The 17,812-nt window shown below is 29.1% G+C and overlaps 1 protein-coding gene across 3 annotated transcripts in view; it reads left to right on the forward strand.

The window, feature by feature from the left end:
• Positions 1-13,165: 13,165 nt before the first annotated feature.
• Positions 13,166-17,812, forward strand: part of LOC100880961 (uncharacterized) — a 59,742-nt gene continuing 55,095 nt past the window's right edge. Inside the window, exons 1-2 of one of the 3 annotated variants that reach the window (XM_076538513.1) lie at positions 13,167-13,410; positions 13,514-13,563. The gene's annotated coding sequence lies outside the window, so the exon portion shown is untranslated. Of the gene's footprint in view, positions 13,411-13,513; positions 13,564-17,812 lie in introns of all 3 variants that reach the window. The other 2 variants (XM_076538511.1, XM_076538512.1) reach the window with 2 other exon arrangements.

Below are 17,812 nucleotides of genomic sequence, written 5' to 3' on the forward strand. Positions count from 1 at the left end.
CCAGCTTTCAAATTCATCAAATACTGCACAGAATATCACCGCATCCTCAACATTAATTTTATAAGAATTTATAAAGTTAAAGGACGTTTTATAGCGATATGCAAAATAGAAGGATATTCGTTTTATGACGATTTATAAAATAAAAGATCATTCATTTTATAACGATACATAGAATAAAAGGTCATTCGCTCCACAAAGATTTATACAACAAAATGTATCCATAGTATAATGATATATCAACTGAAACAACATTTATTTGATAACGATTTATAAAATAAATGACTCAAGCGAATAAAGCGAAAGCATCGTTTTGCAATGACCTGCGGAGGAGTGATGGCTAAAAGGAAACCGTCATTAAATTTTGAAAAAAGAAACAAGAGGAAAAAGATTTTAGCCGAAGGGGAACGCTTTAATTGGACGAAGGAACAATGGAGTAAGGCGTTGCGTACCGACGAGTCAAAATGAGTCATGCTTATGTACAAGGTGAGACGTTCAACGCTTGGAACTAAGACACTTCGCAGACCGTGGGTGCTATAGAAAGTAACTTACTATAAAGTTTCTTCCTATGTGGGTCACAGCAACTATTTTTTAAGTTTCATTCACTGATATACCGTGTAAAACTGCAGTACACATGTTTATCGTGCAAATAGAACAATCGCTGATTTAATCTATTCTTACTTGCGATGAAAGACACGTGTATGTGCATGTATTATGTATGTTCACATTTCTGGGAATATTATAGGGAATTTCTATGTTTCTATGTGCATGTATTTTTGGATCTGTATATTACGATATTCCTGTATTTTGATAGCTCTAAATTTTGGTATTTGTATATTTCTCAAATATTAATTTCATTTATTATTTAATTTATTATTTAATTTCACTTATTCACTTATTATACATTTATTATTTCACTTATTATTATTAATATTTCTATTTTCCTATGTTTTTAAATATCTATACTCCTGATTACCTACACCTCTAAATATCTACTCCTAGTCCTATACTAATAAATATCTAGATTCCTAATTACACATACATCCTCAAAATATTTAATACGCTTATAGATACCTGTCTTCATATATCTACTCTCTTAATTATACATACTCTTAAATATTTACTACACATCTAGATATCTATCTCCCTAAATGTCTACACTCCTAATTACACATAAAGCTAAATATTTACTACACTTCTAGATATCTATCCTCTTAAATTCCTGTACATTGTCATACATTCCTGTATTTCCAGATTCATACACACTTAGGGCTGTATAACGTCAGGTTAGCAATACCCTTAGCTACTTATATTCATAGTTACTTATTTTCAAGGGATACAATCCTTTTATTAAGAATAGGATATAATTTCATAAAGAATTATTTAAAGAATATTTAAATAATTTCTATAATATAACATACAATTATAATTAATATAATACACAATTATTCAATAACGTATTAAGATAATATAAAATATTATTAAAATCCATAATAAATAGAAATATAATTTCTACTATTAAAGATATGATAATCCCGCATTAGTTTCTGCATACCTAAATTACAATATGACATAACAATAAAGTTTATTTTTAAAATAAAATTCCATGTAAGTTTAACGTAAATCGACAGTGAAATATACTAAACTTCTTACAACGTATTTCTCAGTTTTTCAAGACCGTCATATGGTTACTTAAAACACCGGAAGCAATATTTGCACAAGTCCCCGGTACAAACCGATGCGTATCGCCTTCAGGCAACGGCCCACGATCCCCATTTAAATTACGATTCCGTAAGAAACAGAAAACAGGTTCACAATTTAATGCGTTGAACTTTGGGAGCGGTTAAATTTCATAAAACTCCGTGGTCGTTATGTCATGAAATAAAAAACGGTGGCCTTGAAAGATGTCTCATTACGAGACCATCGCAATGTCGGACAATTTTCTGCAACATCGATGAGTTACAAGTTGCGATCCGCCTGGAGCAAATCTTGGGATAAAATCTTAAGCATCTTCGGATAAAATCTTAAGTATCTTCAGATTTTATGAATACATTTAACCTGATGAAGTTTACGCGCGTGTATCATGTTTCTAATTTATATGCGAATATTTTGCGCAGTAAGGTGCAGGAATTGTTGGGTTCTTTGATATACGACGAGTTGCGAAAGTACTTGCTTTTCTTAATAAATGAGAGGTTGCATGTAGTATTAAGGACTGATACGAATTGTATGAATGTGTGGAATATTTCACACCTGAGACTCTGTCTCGGGTGGAACTTTAGGCTTAGAAAGGAAGATATTTTAGTATATTTTTGAAATTCTATGATTGAATTTGATTTCTAAATTTCCAAATTTCCAAGATTCCAAATTTCCAAAATTCAAAAATTCTAGAATTTCAAAATTCCAAAATTTTCAAATTCCCAAATTTCCAAATTTCCAAATTTCCAAATTTGCGAATTTCTAAATTTCTAAATTTCCAAAATTCCAAATTTCCAATATTCTAAATTTCCGAATTTCCGAATTTCCAAATTTCCAATTCTCTAAATTTCCAAATCTCTAAATTTCCAAATTTCCAAATCTCTAAATTTCTAAATTCTCAAATCCCTGAATTTCTAAATTTTTCAGTTAAGTACTAAGTTTTTAAATTTCTAAATTTGTAAAATTTTACAATTTCAAAATTCTGTATTTCTGAATTGCTATAGTCCTATATTTCTATGTTTCTGTACCTTCAAATTCCCAAACTTTCAAATTCAAAAAATCGCAACTTTCGAATTTTATGTTTATAAATTACTAAATTAAGTAGTATTTGAAGACATAAAACTGTCAAACTTTGAAGTATAGAAACATGTAAATTTAGAAATTTAGAAATTATCAAATTCTTAAATTCTCGATTGTTAGCAAATCTTCGGGTTGTTCATGAAACCTTCTCTATCTATATCATCAAACCTTTTTGTGTAACATTTTTTTAAATGTATGTTAATTTTTATTCAGATAAAGAAATAATATATTCACCGATTGATTTAAATTATTTAATATATATTAAATAACGATGAAATTAACTTGAATTAATTAACACGTTAATTAATTAAATTAAAATTTCAGTCATAATAACTATACAATTAGCATTAAAGTAATGAACACGTACTAATCAAATAACTATCAAATTAGTATTCAACTAATAAACACATATTAATAAATATGTATTAAATATGTTATATATTAACATTCATTCATTAATGTTTCATTAACATTTCATTATCTCCATTAACATTTATTTTCATTAACATTTTCATTAACATTTCTTCCTTTATTCTTCTACTTCCTTCCATTTTAAAAATGAGTGTATATTATATACCAATAGACTTAAGGTTAATTGTATCGTTTCGCAGAGCAAGGCTGACAGGAAAACTATTCTTTTAAAAACGTCTCTCCTTAGCGAATTACACGTTTCGAAACGTTATTCTTCCTCCTTTTTTCTTTCGATGCACAAGAAACGCACAGCATCTCCCGTACCAATCAAAAGCTGACCAGGGTCAACTGAGAAGCGGTAATAGACGATAAATTGAAATTAATGTCTGTGTTCGCTAGACGCACGAACGTGCTTCGACCACGTAACACGCGTTGGATTAGCGTGGAACCGCAAAGTCGTTACGTTTCTAGCTTTATCTATGGGATGTTTAAAGTTGTTTTGTAGATAGTTTCGAGCAACCAGATAATAAGAGGCTTAAATTCATCCCATATAAAACATTGGTGAATCATACCGTATGTGTGGCGTACGAGTTGTAGAAAATGCGAGAACACCAAAGTGTCACGCAATATAGCGCAATTGAAAAAATGATAATTCTCTATGTGAAAATAAACTTCTTTGAACGGTGCCGTTTAAAGGTATGGGTTCATCGCATATAAAGTAACATTATGTTCGTCACAAGACGAACTCGATTATCATTTTCGAACTACAGTTTCAAGGACATATCCATTATTCATTGGTTTATAATATTTTTATTATATTTTGTTTATGTGAACAGTGCTATACGTCCATTGAGGAATATTAAATTTTTGTTACTTTTGTCATTTTTGAGTTTACAATTTCAATTTCAGTCTATTAAATTTTTAATTATTAATTTAATTATTAATTTTAAATTATTGTCTTTTGGTTTACGTAAGTAATTTACAGAAAGAAATTATTTTTTGTGAGATATTAAACTGAACTGCATTGGAAGGAAGAAAATTAAATTATTTTTAGATATTTTTTGTTGAATATTTAGTAAGTTCAATTTTACGATTTTATGAGTGGTAAACTCCATTGCTGTTCTCATTTCATATCGTTCTATTTGTGAGGATACCTAATTAAAAACTTTCAAATTTGGATGCGTGAGATACATTTTAGCCTAACCATACCATAGTAATGTCATAAGCATATTAATTAATTTAGCAATAATTAGTATATACATCGTGCTATTTGTCAATTCAAACCTTCATCACATTTTCAAACTCAAATTAATTTTTGCAGCTATTATCTTACAGAATTAAGTATAAATAAATTTGCTCCGCAACACTTGAAAATTTGATAACATAACAAAGAATTACTGACACAAATTTTTAAATAATTATATTAACATACATTAAAGGATATTTAATTAAAAAATTTGATAAGTTATAAAAGTTCAAAAAATCGAAAAGTATTGATGAAAGAATTGTTGCAATTGTTTATCTTGTGATTAAATTTTCAATAATATTTTCGAGAGGTGTTAAATTCACTTTTCTTGAAAACGAAGGTTCATATAAGGAAATTTTGTTTGATATTCTCAACGTAATTTTTAATATACGTTTTATGAGACATCCTGTACATGGTCACCGTGAAAAATGCTGTGGCAAGATACGTGATCATGAAAGGCGACAAAGAATTATCATATCCAGTTTCGTGTGACGAAAAAATTTTTGTTTTAAATTAAACAAGGTTGCGTTTTATTACACGAGATTTTTAGCATTCATTTTAAAAATAACTACGCCTATTAGAAATATTAGAGTTATTAATTCAATTTTAATATTCATAATGATATTATGGGATATTAATCTCACATTTATATTCATTAGTTTGAATCAGTATTATCACTTTAGCGGTTGAAAATTTCTTTCTTTGTTTCCATATTTGTAATTATTTGATTATACTAAATATGCGGGATTCATTGCTAACGAGAACTACATCAATTAACGTGTCAACTATTAAAATTGTATTTTAATGTTTGATTGTGTGACATGTGTGTTATACAAATACAGATTATTTATTTGTTATCTTTATTATTTATTTCATATATATTTGATATTTCTATTATTCATTTTATATTAATTTATTTGACGTTTTTGTTATATATTTTACACTTCTTTATTTAATATTTTTATTATTTACTTCATTTTTAGTTATTATATACTTTTATCATTTATTTTACTGTTATTTATCTAATATTTTTACTATTTATTTCATATTTTTATTACTCATTTTATACTCATTTACTTGATATTTTGATTAATTATTTTAAATTAGATTATCGAATCTAGACTACTTCAAGAATGGAACACTCTATATTCTGCACAAACAGCTGCTTGTAAAGGTTTATACAAAGAGTTTAAATTATCTTTAACGCGATCAAAGAGTCGTTTGAAGATACTGGAAGAATCAGGAAATAAGTAGATTCGGACAGTTACTATCAGACAGATAGTGCAGCTACTTTAAGACTAAATTACGTATCAAAGATCATTCAATCGGTATCGAATTGAATATATATTAAAAAAAAATAAAAAAATAAAAAAAATTGCCCCCTCAATTACGATACGTATATTATAGTATACTCGTATAATAAAATCGCTTTGAAAAGCATTTTTACAAATTATAAAAAGTATCTAATGAACATTGCACAGATACTTATTTAATAATTCAAAGTAGCAAAACACAAAATTTTATTATTCTTTCATTGCACGATTTTTTTAATTTTATAAATGAAATACGTTATGTTAATTCTTAGAAGTGATTATAATGAGAAAACAAAAAACAAATAAACAAATTTGCATAATGAAAAATTATATAACATCGTATTATTATACACATATGTAACACATCACATATGTATCACATATGTGATACATCAAAATGAAATGAAAAATTGTAATTACAAAACATTAGGAAATAATTGTTAATACCAATATGATTTAGTATTTAATACTGTAATTATATCTTGACTACATTAACATTCTAATGTTAAAATAATTTTAATGATATTAAAATATACATACATGTATACATATGTATATTCGCATGTATACATTATTTCATATATTTCATTATTGAGTATACATTCATAGATTTATGTTATTATGTTAATATTACAATCACATGCAAACGTATTATAATACATGTATTATTTTATATACTAATATACAAAATATTAATTTATAGGTTATTTTATTATATTAATATTATAATAGTAATTCAATCATGTTACAATATAAAAACAAGAACCGCATGGTGTACTTATCCAACAATTTTCAACTTAAATAGATTAATATACAGTATGTACATTCTAACATATGTATACAATCACTTGCATTGTTAATTAATTTACTGAACGCTTTAATATAAAAAAATGTTCGTCATAATAAAAAACACTTCATGTTATGAAAAAATGCGAAACATAAACCTTGAGATTGCTCGGTTTTCAAACTATTACTCTAATCAGCCATTTACGAATTACTTCATTTTCTTTTTGCTGTTACCGTAACAGCTTTGTTGCATAATTATCAGCAGCCGCGTCAGATGGTTTAACGTTTAACTCTGTATACCAGAAACGGCCTTTAGGACAATCTGTTGACGTGATACACTCCAATTCACATGAACCATCTGGTATATTATTTTCATGAAATACTAGCAGAATCAGGGCCGACCACAAGAGAGTGACAATGGGTGCAAAAATATCTAGGTTATGGATTATACAGTGCCACCAAAAAAAGGGTAAAAGAGGAAAAATGAAAGCTACGACAATGATATTTAAATATATTAATACTTATTTATTTCAATTTTCAAGATTTAATGTTGCATAAAAATTTTAGATATAGAAAAAAATTAATTTCTTATGATAGCGAAAGAATATTACTTTTATCAAAGAAGAATTTAAAATGTGATTTTTTTAAATTCTGGTGAACGCAAGATAGTCCAAACTAATATAAACATAAATATTAAAGTATAAAGACATTATTGTTAGGAGAAAAAATTTGTATAAGTTCTTAGTAATATTGTATTAAGAACATAGAATGTTGAAAATCTTGTACACTATTTTCGTGTCAAATTTTTAAATTACTACATCTTTACATACTTTATTTTCGAAATTTCATATGCTGTTATTTCCAAATGACAAAATTTCAAATTCTGAAATTTTTTAATTTTCACATTTTTCAATTAAAATATTCATAAATCATGACAACTTCTAAATTTTCAAATACCTATATCATGCAGATTTTCATACACTGAAATTTCTAAGTCCCTATTTTCCAACTTTTGAGATTCCCAAATTCGAAATTTTTAAGTTTCTAGGTTAAGTGAAATAACGTAATTTTCAATTTTCGAAATTTTCGAAATTTTCGAAATTTCCAAAATTCACAATTCTCAAAAATTCGCAAATTTTGAAATTATAAAATTTCTCGGTTTGGTGAAATTATCTGCTTTCAAATTCTCAAATTTATGTGGATACTGACACTATTATAGCCTATGTAACGTCATCTACTCGGATCAAGGAATACAAGTATATTCAGTATTTTACAAAATATAAATATAATTTTGAAGCAAAACAACAAATTTTTACAAAAATTCACTATTCAAATACAAATCAATAATATGATACTGAAAGTGCTATCCCCTTTGAGGTCAACGGGACATATGTGTCCTACTTCAGTAAACAAACCATGAGTGACAGGCTAAATCACCTTTTTGAAATCTCCCTGACACATATGTTCTACATTATTACTCGAACCATGGCTTGTCAAATCCAATTATTCCACACGTCATAATAACAAAACTAAAATTTACATAGATATGCTTTCTTTTTACTTTTACTACATATTTCTGCATTTATTTTATTTTTAGTGAAAGTTGCTTGCTTTGTAAAACCTGTCAAAATGATGGATCCTAGATTTTTTATTTTCAGTTACGAAAATTATTAACTCCTTGCCGTACTTTGACTCGTGACGCACTTACGGCTCAAATATAACAAAACTTACTCAAATTTTTAATAGTCTTCAACTTCAAATTTAAATCCAACTATAATTTACTATAAAAATATCAAAAATTCACAACATTTTAATTTTCAGTGTTTGTTTAAACATTATAGCTATGAATAGTTAGTTTTGACTGATGCATCTGACAAATAAATTGTATGGGAAGGGGTTAAGTTTCTGTCAAAATGTTAAAGCTGGCTTGTTGTATAAACTAGTGTACACATTATTCATTATTTAATTATTTTTAGAGTTCACTTTCCATTTTAATAAGTAATCAGTCAACGTCCGTAAAGCTAGGGTTAAAAATATTATCATTGTGTAAACACTTTTTGTATGAACATGATCCTGTATCTTTTATTTTGAACACCGTATGATGTAACGTATGAGCATGAATGTATGTATATCGATTGGGTATCGATGCGGTTGTTTTAGAACGAGCACCAATAAATTGGTTACGAGAAGTTTTGTTATAAATAAGTATTCATTCGTTATTGTGATTTCGCCAATTACCCATTTATTTTTAAAATTATTAAATCCTGGCATTATTTTAACAGTTATGTCCTTTTATTTTTCGTTTGTCTCTTACAATTATCTAACACGACATCAAAATACTATAAAACCTCATCTCGATCCACGTAACAAAATATTATAAAACCCCATTTGGACCACTCATTCATATACACGAATGTACAGATCAAACCATGACAGATACGCCTTTTTGACAAACATTCTTAACCTAACCTAATCCCTTAACCTATAATCTTGTGGACAGTTGCGTCATTCACAGTTAATTAATTATTGTCACAACGTTAAAACATCTGAACAATGAATATTAGGAACATAATGTATTCAGCGATCCTTGATTATGCAGACTATAATTAGAATTGAATTTAAAATTCAATTGCAGTGAAAATATGAGTATGGTTTATCACATTCGAATGGTAGGTGTGTCACGACTGTGACAGTCATAGACACGTTTGTGACATGATATTGTAGAGCAAAGGGTTAAAATGGGCCAAAACCCCCAGGAAAAATGTAAAAATTACCGAAAGACACGGAGTGTCTAGGAAACGAAGAGAACCCTAACGAGCAAAATAAAATTAATTATTAAAGTAGTTTACAAAATCAGTCAAATTAATTATTATTACTGGTTATAATTCTACACATTTAAATAGCTAAAAATGCATCAAAGAAATTTGCCACAAAGTGGACCTTGAACTCTTCCCTCAAGATCAATTATTTTATTACTGTTACGTGCATTCACCGTATAATATCCAGAGATAAAAGTATGGAATAACCAACCAAAGCCTTAGCTTCATAGAAACACATAGAAGATACCCTAAAGTACCTGAAAGACATTAATATGTACCACAGAATATAGTCAAACAAATATAGCCTTTCTCAAAAGGAAACAGGACCCAGTCGTCGCTAATAACCTGAAGGTCTGTGCGACGTAAAATCTGAACTAGAAAAAAGAAATGGATGAAAATTTTTAAAAGAAGCATGAGTTCCAACTTAATCGTTCGTGTGGAAAATAATGTTAACCTTTTATCACTGATAATATTGGTATCAAAAATATTGCTGATATCAATACTCTGTTGACGGTACCTGTCGGTTGCATCATATATTGTAATTTCAATAGTCATCGTATTTTTATTTTGCAAAACTAACACTCGTTATTTTGTTCGATATGTATTTGTACAATCAAATATTCATTTATTGTTGCTAAATGTTCGTGGGAAGATGCACAGCTTTGACAACGATTGCATGAGAGTCTGGCATGCAAGCTATTGTAAAGCACAATTATGTGTACTTTTATTTAAAAAAAATTTCAGAGGAAGTAATTTTTTACGCGTATAAAAACCGTCTTCTGAGAATGTGCTGGTGTAGAGAACGAAGTGGGCAGCCGTGTGAAATGTTTAAAAGTATGAATGAAACTGTTCGTGAATGAATGAGAAATTTACGATTTACGAAAGAGCGATTGGTTGATTGAAAAGAGACGAACGCATGGCTGTGTAGTTGGCGAAGAGGAAAATAGAAAGTGTCGTAAACAAGATCCAAGAAATGAAATCTTTTTAAATTTCTTCACAAATTTATATGTGACAACTAATTTCCGTTTGCAATAATCAACTGTGGATACGTGATAAATAATTTTTATTCAAAATAACCAACAAGTTTATTGCAAAATAATAAACTAATGTTGAGACATAACATTTGTAGAGTATTACATAATGCTTTACGCGAGTGTAGTAGAAATAGTATAGCAGAACAGTGGAATTGTAGTATAGTGGTATAGTGAAGTAGTAGAACAATACACTAGTTGATGATGAAATAGTGTAATTGCAAAATAAAATTGATAAAATAATACGATGGGTGAATGATAATATAGTACATCATTAGAATAGTAGCCAGTGAATGAGTTTAATCGTATACCAGTCAAGTAACAAAATAGTTAACTAATAGAGTGATTAAATAAAAAAAACAATATAGTACAATTATAATAATTATAGGATCACACAATAAAACATTAGCATAGTGGAACATTTAACAAGTATATTTAATAGTGATGTAGTAAAATAGTAGAATGAAAAATAGCAATATACTCTAATTACTGCTTTAATGGGATGGAAGTATAATAGTATAATAAAGCACCAAATCGTGGTACATTGACACGTTTATAAGTACAATAGTGAAACAGCAAGATGATACAATAACAGAATAGCAATATAGGAACATAGCAATATAGCATAATTAGTGGAGCAGTAGGGTGACATAATAGTATAGTAGTTGTACAGTAGTATAGTAATAGCATAGAAATATAGTAGTAGTATAGTATTGTTAATATTACATTAGTTATATAGTATCAGTGTAGCAATAATATAGTGACAGTATAGCAATAATGACAACATAGTAGCAGTATAGTAGTAGTATAGCAACAGTATAGTAAGAGTATAATGACAGTATAGTATCAGTGTAGTAATGGTGCGGTATTAGTGCAGTAATAGTACAGTAATAGTATAGTAATAGTAGTACTATAGCAGCAGTGTAGTAGCAATATAGAAGTAGTATAGTAACAATATAGTAACAGTATAGTAACACTATAATAACAATATAGTGACAAGACAGTGACAGTACAGCGACAGTACAGTAACAGTATAGTGACAATATAGTATGAGTAATGGTACGGTAGTAACGCAGTAATAGTACAGTAATAGTGTAGTAAGGGTATAACACTAATACAGTAGTTGTATAGGAACAGTATAGTAATAGTTCAGCAATATTATATTAGTGCAAAGATCAAATCGTACAGTGATAAAATGCTAAATTAACAAAATAATGGATTTAATACAATAGAAAAATAGCAACATATTACAATAGGTATAGTACAACAGGCATATTACAATAGCAATACCATAGTGAAATAGTACAATACTAAAATAGTAATAGTAGTAATATAATAAGATTACATGACTGAAAATACTCCAAATAATTATTTAACAAGATTCTTATATAACACATTCCCCCTTATATTTCCCCCCTTTAAAATATTTCACACGTTTCGTGTGATCTGAAGTTCTATATTATTTTTGTTAGATAAATTACATGATTCATATACAACTTCGCAGACTTCGATATATCATTAGTGCATAAATATCCTTAGTCTATAAATAACATATTATTCTAGACCGTTTCGATTATACTGTGTCACATTGCTTCGAGATATTGTCCCGTAGCTTGTCCCTGGCGTATCTGCACGTTACAATCCGCACATATCGCAGCGAACAAGAAGCTGGTTTGTGGTAAAATCGCACGTCTGCGTTCACATCTGTTACATGTGCCGCGCGTTTTCTTCTTTTATTTTAAAGCTGAACATTCGAGTGTGGTTTAAGACGCTCGTGAAGCGACAGCCTAATCTTTTCACCGTTTTTGAGGTCATCTTGTTCTGAATCGGTCTAGGATTTTCTGAATATTAAGTGAAGATCAATGGAAGGGAGAATCATTCACGCAAATGCCACATTAATTATTCTTTACTGCCACGATCATCACAATTTTACTTTCATAATTACCTTCGAATATAACAAGGACGAAGACATTTCGGGATTAATCAATTTTTGGAATTGGGAAATTTTGGAAATGTGTTTTGGGGATTTGGAAACTTTGGGATCTGAAAATTTTGAAGGTATAGAAATTTAAGGATTTAGAAATTTGGGGATATGGGGATTTGGGGAGTTAGGATTTTGGGGATTTGGGGATTTGGTGATTTTGGGATTTGGGGATTTGGGGATTTGGAAACTTTGGGATCTAAAAATTTTTAAGATATAGAAATTTACGGATTTGGAAATTTGGTATTTGGGGATATAGGAATGTGGAATTTAGGGATTTGGTGATTTTGAGATTTGGGGATTTGGGGATTCGGAGATTTGGTGATTTGGTGATTTGAGGATTTGGGGATTTGGAAATTGTGACTTATAAGAATTTGAGTATTTACGAATATAGAATTGGAGAGTTTGAGATATAGGAACTTAGAAATCTGACAAATTGGGTGTCTGGAATAAAAAAATTTCGAATTTAAGAATTTGACAATTTTTAAATTTGCTGATTACTGAGATTTTGAGAATTACAGAATTTTACAATTTTACAATTTTACAATGCACACATTACATGCACACAGAGTCCTCGACACTCCACTCAAGTAGCAAAACTTAAAATACAAAAATTTACTAATTTGAAAATTTAAAAATCTATAATTCGGTAGCTAATATTTAGAAAATAGAAATATCCTTCGTATCCCTAGATCTGTAACACCACAAACGGCTTAGTCTCAGGTGTAGTGCACACATCCCACAGAATTCGCGCCGGCCCTGCACTCGGCACTCCACTCGAGCAGTAAAACTGGTAGCGTGGGTTAGACAGCGTGCAGAAGCGGGAACCACGTCAGTCCACGGCGAGTCCTCCGTGCGGGAGCTGCGCTCTCTTGGTGTCATTACGCCGGGGTTATCCGTACATTTATTCCGTAGTTAATCAATCTCCAGATGCACAGAAGAGAAGCGAGAGCTTACCAATTAATTGTTCGACAGTCAGTGAATTCAATTTTACCAGAGACAGACGAGAATAGTTGAACGCAGATATATTCGGTCGACAGATTCGGTTCAGGTAGGTCCTTCGGTTTCTCTTGTTTTGTGACACCGGTCAAGAACGTTTGTGACAGGAAGTTGTATCAAACTCCTTTTTGTGTTTCAATCTTTTTCTGCATTAGCTATTGTTTTCGGCATTGTGTACTTGTAACTCGTGGATTTTTTTTATGGAGTAAGTACTATTTATTATATTGTTTGTGCGGAAAGATGGGATATCACTACAGAGTTTATTATTATATTATACATTTTCCCCATTTATACCCATCTTCAAATGGGTTCTGTGAAAAGTATTGTATTTTTTTTATTATTTCTGAATTAAAAACTGTTTTTCAATTCTTCTTTATTTTTATTAATTTTATTTGGACGAAGGGTGGATATCGATACGTGGTTTATTGTTATATTATACATTTCTTAAAATGGGTTGTTCTGTGAAAGGTATTGTACTTTTTCCTTATTTCTGAATTAAAATCTGTTCTTCAATTCTTCATTGTTTTTATCAATTTTTTTGGACGAAGGGTGGATATCGGTACGTGGTTTATTGTTATGTTATACATTTTTTAAAATGGGTGGTCCTAGAAAAGATACTATAATTTTTTAATTATTTCTAAATTAAAAATTGTTTTTCATTTTTCTATTTTTATTCATTTTGTTTATATGGAGAATGATATTAGTTCAGTGTTTATTATTGTATTATAAGTTTCTTAAAATGGGTGGTCCTGTCAAGGATATTATAATTTCATAATTATTTTACAAATTTTTTATTTTTATTAGTTTTCAATTTTCGAGTGTTATGTTATCTTAAGAATCTGCCACTTACTTTGAAACTGAAAATACCAAAACAGTCAAACGACCGGTTCACAAGTCTCTTATTGTAAGTTACAATTTATTAAGATGATTTTCCTGAAATTTGAATTTCATCATAATAAACAATTAGTGTGCTAATTCATGTTTTATCGCTTTATTACTGGGTTTTCAATTTCATAATTAATTTCAAATTAAATATAAATTAACGCTGGTTTTAGTGTTAATGATAACACTCGCTTTTTTAAATTTGTGGATGTATAATCGAAGTCGGTGAATATCATAAAGTAAATATAATACTGAAACTGCATCTATAAAATTATCAACTGACCTGAACATGATTCTGCATTAAAAGAACGATTAAAATTTTAAAGGCTGCATTATTTCAGATTTAACTGTTTCTCCGGGTCATTTCTGCCCGGTAGTCATTTATTCAAATCAGTTTACACATACAGTGAAACTGCGCGTAAAACGTGCTATAAAACGGAAGGGAACTTTAAGATGTCATCGTAAGCGCTGTTAAAAATACCTTATCGATCGAAAATACTTTCTAAAATGGTCAAGATATTTCTATGCTCCAATAATTACTTCCTGGATAAGACACATTCTTGGAATAGGAAAATTAATATCGTCACTGGGGGAAAAACAAATCAGTATAAAACGTAGGCAACCGTCATTCTATCGATTGCAATATCGAATACGGGATATAGGAAATTGAGGACGTCATCGGAATAAATTGGCACGATTGATGACGAGATGTTCAAATAGACTTTTCGCGAAATCCAACAGTCAGTTAGAATGTTACCGGTTGTTGTCATCTTCGATTTCTTGCGAGTCATCGGAGGCTCGTCGATTATTAATCAACCGATCACTCCACGAAGCAATTAAGCAACGTTGTAGCATAAAACGCATAAGGATATTCTAATGTAAGAGGGTGTGGATCGATGCAAATAGAATTCACGAACATGATTGGACGCAGCCGTATACCGATTACGAACCGCTAATCATATGTTCTCATTAACCGCAGCTCCGTTATTTTATGCGAAAATAAAAAATTACGTGATTGCGAATCCGTTTGAGAACTAGAGCCGCGCCTCTCGATCACGTGTCGAAAACTTGACGTGTTTTTCAAAGATTCACTTATTTAACAAGTTGTTAGATTTTACCGTGAGATATCTGCCGATTTCTTCCATTTGCAAACACGAAGCATTTCCGATCTGATAGAAAAACAAGAAAGGAAGCGATTGCACCGGAAAAGATAAGCGCGAAATGTGAAATAGAATTTTTTTATATCTGGCTTTGGTTTTTAGAAAATTTTATTTCGACATTTTTTAATAATTGCGATGTTTTGGTTTGGAAAATGCAATTTTTAATGATTTTATCGTTAAGGTGAGAAATATATATAAACTAGGAAAGGTACTATCAGTAAATTGTATTACTAGTTATTATACAGGGTGTTACCTGTAACGCTACTCACGATTTTTCTCCCACTTGCAGCCACCTTACGAAAAAAAGTTTAGAATAAAATTTGCAGGGTATGAAGTGCACAATAGATATTAGTAAAGCAAATTTTGAAAACAGTTTGTTCTCTTGGCAAAGTCAAGGTCACCTTGGGTTTCTTAAATAGGAACATGCATTTTTTTTTATTCATGGCTTTAGAGGATATCGAGACGAATTTGAAACATATATTACATTATATTTTTATTAACATATTACTCGATTTACAGAAGTGGAAAAATGTAAAGTACTTAGCTTTTGACTTTGGTAGGATAACCATTATTTGGTTCCAAAGAGATCACTGAATGTAAACACGCGACTAGAATATAAGAAAAATACACTTTATTTAATTACATGTTCAAAATGTAACATATGTCGCCTTCCATCACATAATATTCCAGTCTTTTACTTCACTTTTCCACTTCTGTAAATCGAGTAATATGTTAATAAAAATATAATGTAATATATGTTTCGAATTCGTCTCGATGTCCTCTAAAGCTATGAATAAAAAAAAATGTATGTTCCTATTTAAGAAACCCAAGGTGACCTTGACTTTGCCAAGAGAACAAACTGTTTTCAAAATTTGCTTTACTAATATCTATTGTGCACTTCATACCCTGCAAATTTTATTCTAAACTTTTTTTCGTAAGGTGGCTGCAAGTGGGAGAAAAATCGTGAGTAGCGTTACAGGTAACACCCTGTATATTAATTGTGTTATTGCTTAATAGTTATGTCATTATTATTTGACTGTAATGTCGCGTAAATTGTGTTATATGTTATGCAATAATGTCAACGTTTTGAAATGATCATGCAATTATGATATTATAGATACATGCAATTGTGTACATTATACACAATTTGGAGATTTGTTATATATTAATATACCTATATTATTTTATACGTTTTAATGACCCTTTGTACTCAAAAGATGATTCACATTCACCACTTAGTTTAACATAACAATTTCGAATGAAAACTTTTTAATGAAATCTATAGTTTTCATGTATGACCTATGAACACAGTGATGCCGACAATATGACTGGTGGTAAAAAATAACAACTTCAAAAAACTTCGTCGAATTTTTATAATTAGGAAGTGCTACAGCTGCTATCTGCTGTCAGTAAAATCTTCGAATGCAAAGGATTAATTATTAAATTAACGAAAAATTGGGTAACAGTATTTTTTAACGTGAATAAGTTTTCTGACGAATATTTGAAATTCAAGTTTTTTGACAACGAAGTCATACATCAAAAACTGTAACGCTATATTTTTGACTTATTGTTATACATAAAACTACCATTTGGTATTATGAAAACGTAGCTACTTAATATTTTGTTCTGTGACACTCATAATTTAAAAAAAATACATACTTTTGGACACTCACAAGTAATGATAAGAAAGTTTAATTTAATAATGATATTTTGTGTATGAAAATTTATATTTCAAATGATAAGAAAAATTTAAAGTGAAGGTAGATACGATTGCAAATTTGCAAAATTTTGAAGCGACATAGCACTAAATTATAACTACAAAATCTAAACAATATTTTCAATAATTTTATTAGTTATCAAATATATTTATTAATTGGCTAATTAAATAATTGCTTGAAATTTAATAGAATGCTAGAATTTACAATATAATGTAAAGAAAAGAATTAATCAAACTATTCTTTTTTCCTATTTATTTTTTTAAACGTAACAAATGTCAGTTGAATTATTTAAAATAAATTCTAATATTCTCTTGATTTCTAAAAGTGTAATATTTTAGATTAAAAATGTTATTATTATTATAGCAATTTTAACTATTAATATTAATTATCAAAATTTTATTATGTATAATGGAATTCATTAAAATCTCTTTTTTTTCAATAAAAATGTATTGAATTATTTTTTCCATTTAAATCCAATTCTAATAGAAATTTGTTGATAGAAAATTGTTAATAACTAATGACTTATCCCAATAACAATTAGCTTAACGTGTATTCTTTTATTTCAAAATAACAAAAATAATTTAGTATATTATATTAGCTTTCTCAGTGTGTGAATCTACTAATGTTTAATTTAAAACAAAAAATAGCTTCTTTAGTTCCTGAACAAACTTATATTCTTTATTTTAACAAGAAA

Source organism: Megachile rotundata, chromosome 12 (assembly GCF_050947335.1).
Source record: "Megachile rotundata isolate GNS110a chromosome 12, iyMegRotu1, whole genome shotgun sequence".
NCBI lineage: Eukaryota > Metazoa > Arthropoda > Insecta > Hymenoptera > Megachilidae > Megachile > Megachile rotundata.